The 9,756-nt window shown below is 39.2% G+C and overlaps 1 pseudogene; it reads left to right on the top strand.

The window, feature by feature from the left end:
* Window positions 1-1,468: 1,468 nt before the first annotated feature.
* Window positions 1,469-7,043, top strand: LOC148013466 (uncharacterized; annotated as a pseudogene).
* The last annotated feature ends 2,713 nt before the right edge of the window (window positions 7,044-9,756 follow it).

Raw genomic sequence — 9,756 nt, 5'->3', positions numbered from 1 at the left:
ATTTCCCATCAAGTTTTGGAGGAAGAGATTTTGGACAACATGGTGCACGATTTATTTTCCCATGAGGTTCGGGGTGAGGGCGCCATTAGAGAGACAAATGACCCGCTACACATAGCGTTGAAAACTCCATTGTACAAAGATTACACATACTCCATCCTACGTGCATCTCTCGAGATACTGAACTTACAAACCATTTATGGATGGAGTAATGCTATCTTGAATGCATTATTGAAGTATGTGTCATTTGATATTAATTAATAAATGCTTCTATACAATATTCATGGTTTGTTAACTCTCTTTGCACAATATATGCAGGTTATTGTCACAAATGCTTCAAAATGAAAATAAATTACAAACTAGAAGGAAGTAAGCAAGGCATTTCTTGACATCTCTTGGAGGTCTTGATTACGTTAAAATCCATGCATGTGTCAATGATTGCATCTTGTTTCATGGGAATCATGCATCTGCACGACGGTGTCCTATTTGTGGTGAACCAAGACACAACCAGGAGATGAAATAAATGGATGTGCCTTGTAAGGTTTTGTAGCATTTTTCTATTATTCCATGTATTCAACTTATGTTTAAGTGTGAATCTATTGCGAGACTCATGTCACGGCATGCTAGTCACCATTCAAGTGATGGAAAGTGGAGAATTCCTTCAGACACACCAGCTTGGCAACACTTAGACAATTTGTGGCCTACTTTCAAAGAAGAGCCCAAAATTTTGAGATTTGGTCAAGGATTAAATGGAATAAATCCATTTGGCATCAAAAGCACCTCATAAAGTGTATGGCTAGTGGTATTGGTGAGCTATAATATCCCTCCGTCCATGGCAATAAAAAAAGGACATGTAATGTTGTCCCTTTTGATTCCTAGAAAACACAAAGTAAAAAACATGGACATTTACTTAGAGCCTTTGATCGAGGAGCTAGAATTTTCCTCTAGAGATTTCACTTTAAAGGGCATGTTGTTGTGGACCATGCATGACTTTCCAGGCTATGGAGAGTGTTCAGGTAGTTGCGTACTCTATTTTATTCATTCTTACTCTTAATCAAATATATGTCATCATTAACCCACTTGTTTCTACAGTTTTAACTACATCAGGATATCATACATGTCCAATTTGCAGTCCCTCTCTGGTTTCTTCTAGACTGACATGCTTGAAGAAGGTTATCTATGACAATCATACTCGTTTTCTTCCTATTGACCACCCCAAATATGCGCCCCCCACTAATGGAAGAACTCCACAATCTCTAACCCTTCAATATTGGAAGGACACTTGGACACACGCCAATGATCATCCTCCACTCGCGGCATGAGTCGGTAACTAGTTTACTTCTTTTGTTTATCTTTAAATTACACTCCATTATGAGAACGAGAAACAATATATTGTTTGTGCCTTAGATTCTCTATATTTTTTCGTCTCCCATATTGGACTGAACTCAAGATCAATCACATATTGGACTCCATGAATATATTCAAGAATGTTGCCTCTACATTATGGGATCACTTAATCGGGGCTTGTGATTCTGTCAATGTAAGGGAGGATTTACGTAGCATTGGACGTATGAGACGAGTTTGGCCACGCATCGGACCCAGAGGAAAGATCGAGTTACCGCGTGCACCTTAGATGTTGTCGAAGACCGAAGAAAAGATGGTGAAGCAGTAGATATGTAGCTTTTAAACTCCCACAGGATATATGAGATGCCTCAAGGGAGCCTTCATAAAGAAAAAGAAAAGAGGTGTGGAGCAACTATCCGGTTTGAAGTCTCATGATTGGCACAAAACGATTCAGCTAAGGATTTTCATAGCCATAAATATATTAATTAGTGAAGTAACTATGTAGACTAATTAACAATGTATGAATACTTACATACAGTTCATCCTTCCTACTAACATATCCCATTGTGTTTTGAAAGATGTGCGTGATATAATTTACAAGATGGGCGAGCTCGCAAGGTATGTATACATTATACTTATTTTTTAGTTTACATATTACGTACATCACGTAGTAAACCCGCTTGAATTTATGGACAAAACTAATCACCGTTCTCAATTGCATGTTGATAGATTTGTGAGTTTGAAGGAAATCAATCCAAATACGTTGCAAGAGGCTCGAGTATTGTCCATTGAGGTGGTTTGTTTGGTGGAGGAAACTATTCCTCGCTCCATTTTGACTACTCAAGTATACTTACTCATACATCTAATTGATAAGATCGCAATTTGTGGGGTAGTTCATGCAAGGTGGATGTTTTTTCTAGAGTGCTTTATGAAAACCCTAAAATATTTTGTAAGGAAAAATGCACGGTCCGAGGGAAGAATGGTTGAGGGTTGGTTAGTGCAATCATCCCTTGTACAAATCTCTGAATATCTTACTAAAGTGGACCCCTCTTTATCATTACTATATATGGAAAGATGATGAAGATTTGAGGATGACCTCTATAATACCTCAAGGAAAAGGAAGGAGCAAAGTGCTAATGAAAGAGGAACTTCGTAAGTTAAATGTATTTTGTGTGCTTAACAGTGAAGTAATGAGCAAATGGGTGACACTATATAAAGAAGCAAGGGTAAGAACAGTAAGTGAAAGGCAAGCATTTCGTGCTAGACATGGACGTAATGTCCCATATCCAGAACATTTAAGTGCGCTTCCACATCATATTGATATAGATTGGCTACATGAAGAAATGGAGAAGATGGAAAAACAGGAGGCGATGGATATATTGCAAGAGGAGTGTGAATACGCACTAGATTGCTTATCAAAGGTGAGACATACTTATAATTAAATTATCTTTAGTTATATATGATATAACTTTTTGTTATGCCATTTCTACGCCTCATGATAGGTTATGATTTTAAGTCCTGTGAAGGTTCGTAACACTTGGTATTAGAGCAAATCTAGCATGGGGAGCATATTAGCTCTAGAGAGAGGCTGGCTCACAGATGCAAAAACGAGATCCTATTTTGATAGAATGTGCAATGCAACATGATGACCTCGATGTGACATGACACATGTTGTGATGCCCTTGGACATAATACATGCTGAAAACTAAAAGAGAACATGATGCGCTAACAAAGTTGAGAGGGAGCTATGGTGTGATAGGGATGCACAACATACCGTTCAAATGATGACATGGAGAGACTTGAATCTATGGATCGAGGGGGTGGAATATCTACTCATGTAGGATGTATTAGAAATTTAGGAGCTAAGAGAAGAAGAGATACCCGCATGCGATGAGCCACCCCTCACTTCTATCCATGTTGTTACCACATCGAGGGGGTGGAATATCTACTCATGTAGGATGTATTAGAAATTTTGGAGCTAAGAGAAGAATAACTATAGTGTATCATGGTGCGTGATGCACCTGATGATTTTATAGATTTTGATATACAAGATGCCCTAGCACATGTTGATGAGGTGACTCGATATGATGGCACGAGTGTCGATGACATCTGTGCCATTGTGAGTATCCAAGAGCAAATTGAGGATGTGATGCCACAATATGAGATCTCAGATGAGGAGTTCGAACTATTGCAAGAAAGCTCACTTTAAACTACATGCCTTAGCATATGTAGCATAACTTTCTAGGTCCATTTCACCCTCTTCATTGGTCTTCAAGATATTGGGGCTGCAGCAATCACCTCCATCTACTCATCCCCTAGTCCTCTTCCCCTACATGCAGGACAAAGGACATATTGCATTGTTTCCTACCAAATGTTAAAAGTTTTGCTCTCAATCAAAGTGCTCTCCCACACTGAATCCATCAATTGTCCACCAACTTGCTTGATGGTGCCAGTAAAAGATTGAAAAGGTCATGTTCATGCTTGTAATGAGGTCAATACAAATTGCAAATTAATTGCACTATTTGACAACTACTCATAAAGAACAAACATGAGTAAAATCAATTCAAGTAGAATAATCATGAAAAGTTTGTCATGATTTGACAAAAAGATTGGCATTCCCATCATAAGCTAATTACCAATTGTGTCTGCAAGAAAGTAACTTAGTTTACCTTGAATAATTATAATTCTAAGCTAGTCTAAAGATTTGTTGTTCTCATCACAATTCTCTATAGAATCTACTATTTTATGTAGTTAGATGTCCATGGGAACTAGAATATAAAAACTCACCTTTCGAGTCATTTGAAATTGACAATGTAATCATTACAAGATGAAAAGGGTTACTTCTTATCAAAAGCTTATAGTATTTGCAACCGTAAATGAATAGGACAACACAAACGTTTTCACAATAATGGATAAGAATTGGTGTGTAGATGAATAGCTTCCATAAAAGATTTGGTGAATGATAGCCACCATTGTAGCCATATGAACTTATCCTATCTATACTATATTATAATTGATGGATTCTATGAAACTAAGACCAATCCTATATGGCAAGCATACAACGTCCCCAAACCTCTTTTCTTTTCATAAACTATTATAGTCTCTTAGATTGATCTTTTAGAAGTATTCTCTCCTGAATCTCCCCTCAATTCATGAATGCATTCAAGTTAGCCAGTGCTCTCTCTCTCTCTCACATACACAAACACACACATGTACACATGCACTCACACACTCTCTCTTGGTGTCTCTCCCCCTCTCTCCCTTTTACCTCTTGTTGCATGTGCTTAAGCATTAATCTTTCTCTTAGATTATCTTTGAAATATTTTCTCTTAAATCCCCTCCCCTTGGGTGCATGAACTCATTCAAGGTCAGCTGAGTCTCTCTCTCTCTCTCTCTCAACACACATACACACACCTACCTTGATGCCAATAGAAGATTGAAAAGGTCATGGTCATGCTCATATAATGAGACAATATAAATTGCAAATTGATTGCCACTATTTGAGAACTACTCATAAGGAACAAGTGTGAGTAAAATCAATTCACATAGAATAATCATGAAAAGTTGGTCATGATTTGACAGAAACTTTGGCATTCGCATGGTAAGCTGGTTTATCAGTTATGCTCCGAGCTAACTCTAAGAATCACACTTCTTAGGTTTTAAGTCTAAGGGAAGTTTCTTGTACTAATCACGATTCTCTAGAGATTAATCTACTATGCTATGTACTTGAATGTGTATGGAAACTAGAATATAACAACTCACCTTTCGGGTCATTGAAAATGGCAATGTGATCGTTAGACGATGAAAAGTGTGGCATCAAATCTAAAGCTGACATAGTATTTGGAATCGTAAATGAATAGGGCAACGTAAACACTTTCACAGTAACGGGTGAAAATTGTCGTGTAGATTAGAAGCTTCAGGAAAAGAATCTAATCAGGAAAAGAATTGGCCAATGGCAGCCGCCATCGTAGCCACATGAATCGCTCTAAAAGACTTCCCTTCTGGTATCACATTCTTGATTCTCACAAGGCAATCTTTAATGATAATGTGCTACCGCATAATATGCTCATAGTATTGTTTGCACGGCATGTAATATGGGTCGTCTATGCATCAACTTGTGATAATTAGCCTTTGTCAGGTTTGTGATATATTTATTTATTCGATCGGCGAACTGCATAACACTCGCGCGCTCGCTCTCTTAATTTCTTTATCTCGGCCGGCCGCCAATCACAATCGTCAGAGAGCTTTTTTCCTCATCCAGCGCATAACCTCATCACAACTTCCTGTACATGCGAGACGGTCTTGCCCTACAGGGTCCAGCTAGTCTCTCTAAAATAAGGATATTGCAAGTCAATAGAAGCGCGTGTTTGACTAAATCAACGTCAGCCTACCGACGTTTTTAGATCAAATTCTTAGATTACCCACAAAAAAAGTCCCATTGGATTATATTCCAGCTAGTCTCTCTAAAAAGCTTAGGAACCTACCCATCTCTCCTTGTTGAAGAGAATCTCCTTATTGAGGGTATTTGCTTGGTTGTTGAAATTAAAGGCAAGTGATTTGTGGTTGACACGCTTTAAATACCTCCAATTGTCCATTTGCACCCAATATGCTAAGATCATCCACCAAGGTGAGTTTTTCTTCAATGTTTGTCACACTAGATGAATATCTTGTTCTCTTCTTCTATTAACTAGCAATCAACCCCACACAAAGGTGTAGCATGTGATAAACATCGGTATGTAAGTGACACTTTTAACTCTGTAACTTGTTGATCAATACTAATGTCAATACATAATTTACTTTTAATTCTCCAACCTATGATTAATTCTATTTCAAAAGATGCAAAAAGTTGATAAAGTAAAGAACCTCTTGTCTTGATTTATTAAAATAAATACCATCTTGTGGACCACTCAATTTTGTCTCTTATATTATTGAAACATGTCCACACTGAGGGCTCTTTCGAAGATTAGGTCAACTCTTATCCATGAGATTAACCAACCTTACACACTCCACCTTCCATGCACGATTTGTCTCTACATAACAATACATGTAACTTTTTGTGAAAATACATGGACAAAGACTAATCGATGTAAACTTCCATATACATGTGATAGTGTTACAAAAATTGAATAGACAATCGATAAGTATCACTACAACACAATAAAAGCAAAGATGCAAAAGCTAGATGAGATAGTACATGCATGCTTAGTTTAATTGTGTAAATACATATCTAAAAATAGGGAACTATTGAGCAAGTAAACATTCATATAAACACGCCTTTAAATGCATAATGAAACTTAGTTTCTTCCGTGAACATAAACACACTGTTTCATGCAACTCAATTTTTAAAAACCAGTCACACTATTTTCATCTTTTTGGCCTTACTAAAGAAAGATGTAGTTGCAAAAAAAAACACACATGTACACACGGATGGATAGTTATATCTTAGACTTTGAGTGGAGCACTTGGAGTAGAAGATGGCAGTTGCTTCAAGATGATCGAGATATGGAGTTTCTTGTTTTCTTGGCTATAATTTTTTGTTCCCTTTTGTCTTTCAATGGTGATAATAGCTTTATTGATGCAAGGGTTAGCATGGCTTTATGCAAGGCAAACATGACTATTGCCATGCATATAAACAAACTTTATCGTGACTGTAAGCATGCTGAGTTTTGCAGGGTGGTATTGAACGTGTATTTAAACACTAGTTTTCACATGCTGGTAGATACTTGAGTCTTCAATTTCCAAGTAATCTCTCTAATTTATGTAGAAGAAATGTAAATTTGCTAGCTATATCAAATTATTTTATTCTAAGCTAATCTAATTGCTAATTGCTTATGGGTTCATGGAATAGGATTTACCTTCTTTATCCACTACAAGATATAGACCTTATACCGACGTTTAAAGTGACGAAAATACAAACAACAAAATTTGCCCTTGTCATCGCAAAAAGCATTGTTATTGGCGTTCGCTATATGCGTCGCTATTTGTGTCGCATATAACGTCACTATTGGCGTCGCTAAATGCGACGCAAATGCGATGCATATAGCGACGCAACCAGTAAATTTGCGACGCACATAGCGAGGCCAATAGCAACACGACCAGTAAATTTGCGACGCAAATAGCGATGATAACAGGGGAAAAAAATTTGTGGCAGGGCAGCTACAAAATAGTTTCTGCACTAATGCATACAAAGCGCTTGCAAACAAAAAGAATGTATACTGAAATCATAAAACTAATACATGAAATAAATACATGATCGCATAAAATGCGATTGGTACAATCATGAAAGGATATCACTAATACATAGAAAATGTCTACATAGATCAGGCGACTAAAAACTAAAGGTGTGTGAGCTCCGAGGATCCAAGGGCGAGCTATAAATCCTCGTCCCCCGAAAGCTCGTCCCGCCGCAAAGGAGCATTGAACGGATTCTACAGAAAAAGAAACAACATATCAATCCACCATACAATAATGCATTCAAATATCTCATAGTAACTACGAACAAGAAAGATGAGTGACTTACAGGGCCGCCGCGTCTATACAATCAGTCGATTAATGCATTGAGACTGTGCCTCTCTGTATATCGAGTCTCAAGGCCTTGCGGATCGCGATTTGTAATGGAGTGCTACAAAGAAAACAAAATGCTAAATGTTAGAAACATGATTGTCAGTACAAAGAATATTTTAAAAAAAACAAACAAGCAAAACAAAAGAGAAACTTACAAAGTCCTCCAAATATGTCCTGTGGCCGCCACTCCCAAGATGATGGACCACTCCGACCTCGAGTCGTGCCCTCACCGCCTCCCGCTACCGACTCCAACATCTTGGCGAATCTGTAGCCTCCTCCCTCACTCGGCGCCAGTCGTCTGCATCTAACCACTTGGGCTTTGCAGCCCCACTCTTGATTGCCTTGCGTGTGTCGGATCGTCTATGTGACATGTATGCACGAATGCAATCCATCATCCAGCCCGTAGAGAATCTATCTACTGCGGCTGGCACCGGAAACTCCTCGTGCAAGGATGCTACTATGTAGTCCTTGCTCCCCTCCGGTATGTTCTTCCAATGATCCAGGACGTTGTGCCGAAAAACTTGTTGGCACAACTCTCTCATGCGAGCCATCACCCTCCTCCCCTCATCATTCATGATGATGGATCCTGACCTACTATCAACCAGGTATCCATGACCTCTAGGAGTCTGCCTAAGGATGGGTCCTCTTCCATCTCCGTCCACACTCCTGGGCATATCCAGGAGACCCTTGTACATCCGGTGTACCGATGGAGGTAACCTCGCTCGGAGTGGCACTGAAAGGGGTGCCACCAAAAGGGGTGCCACCTGCTGACGGCTGCGCAAAAGCCAGAGTAACTGGAGCATACGTCCCCACAAGTGTGACAAATCCTGGAGGTGACGCAGCTCTAGCTGAACGACGAGACTGAGACACCATATCCGTGTCTCCATAGCAGCACCCCCTGATCCCGATGTAGTCCCTCCCTTTGGCCCAAGTCGTGAGCGTCGAGATCGTCTGCTTGAAGCTAAAGCATCTGATCGCGCTGAAGCAGATCTAGCAGAGCGCCCTGACGAAGAACGAGATAGCTCCTAGTCTGCCATCTCTCTGAATCTCGCGAGCTGGTCTGGAGACATACGTGCCATCATGTCTTGAAACTCCTCATCGCTCATCCCTCGACTCATCCTGAAAATGTCACCTACACAGATAAAAAATTGTGTTAGAATAATCAATTTAAACTATACAAAGCACAGTAATATCAATCATTTTTGAAAAATCCCTCTTAAAATGCATATCTTATGTACCTTTATGGAAGATCTAAACAACGAATTGAGTAATACAATTCTCCAAGAATGAAGTATTCTATGGTCCCATGTTAATCTCCTGACACAACTCTGCATACACTGGAAGGTCGATAGACATGTCACCACAAAAGAACGAGTCTCCCTCGTTCTCAAAAAATTCTTGATCTACTGTATTTCCATCATTGTTAGCCGATGCGGGCTCCAAGCTTGCAGTGGTCTCCACCCCTTATAATATCGACCCCTCTATTTGCATCTTATCTTAATCTATGCCCGGTATATCGCTTTGATCATATACTCTCGCACTTCGAGGAGTTGAAGGTATAACATACCACCATCGAAGTTGTCGGGGTTTTGGATAGAAGATTACCTGTTCACAAACACGTACAAAGCGAGTTCAAACCATTGTGACATAAACCATGTCGTATTACAATTAGCAAGTAAATGACTCTATGCACCTGTTCACAATGGGCCGGTAACACAAAGGTGTTGCGCAAATCCGTCCATTTTTTTTCGGAATCTATTTCGAGAAATCCAAATAGACCTCGTCGAACTATTGCTCCAGCTCCTCCAAGTACCACTTTGAACCACTGCACATCGAATAGTATCATGGAGA

Source organism: Lygodium microphyllum, chromosome 26 (assembly GCF_053477565.2).
Source record: "Lygodium microphyllum isolate KBCC chromosome 26, Lygodium_microphyllum_v1.1.10, whole genome shotgun sequence".
NCBI lineage: Eukaryota > Viridiplantae > Streptophyta > Polypodiopsida > Schizaeales > Lygodiaceae > Lygodium > Lygodium microphyllum.
Note: the sequence above shows the minus strand (reverse complement) of the source record. Positions and strands in the feature narration are given on the sequence as shown.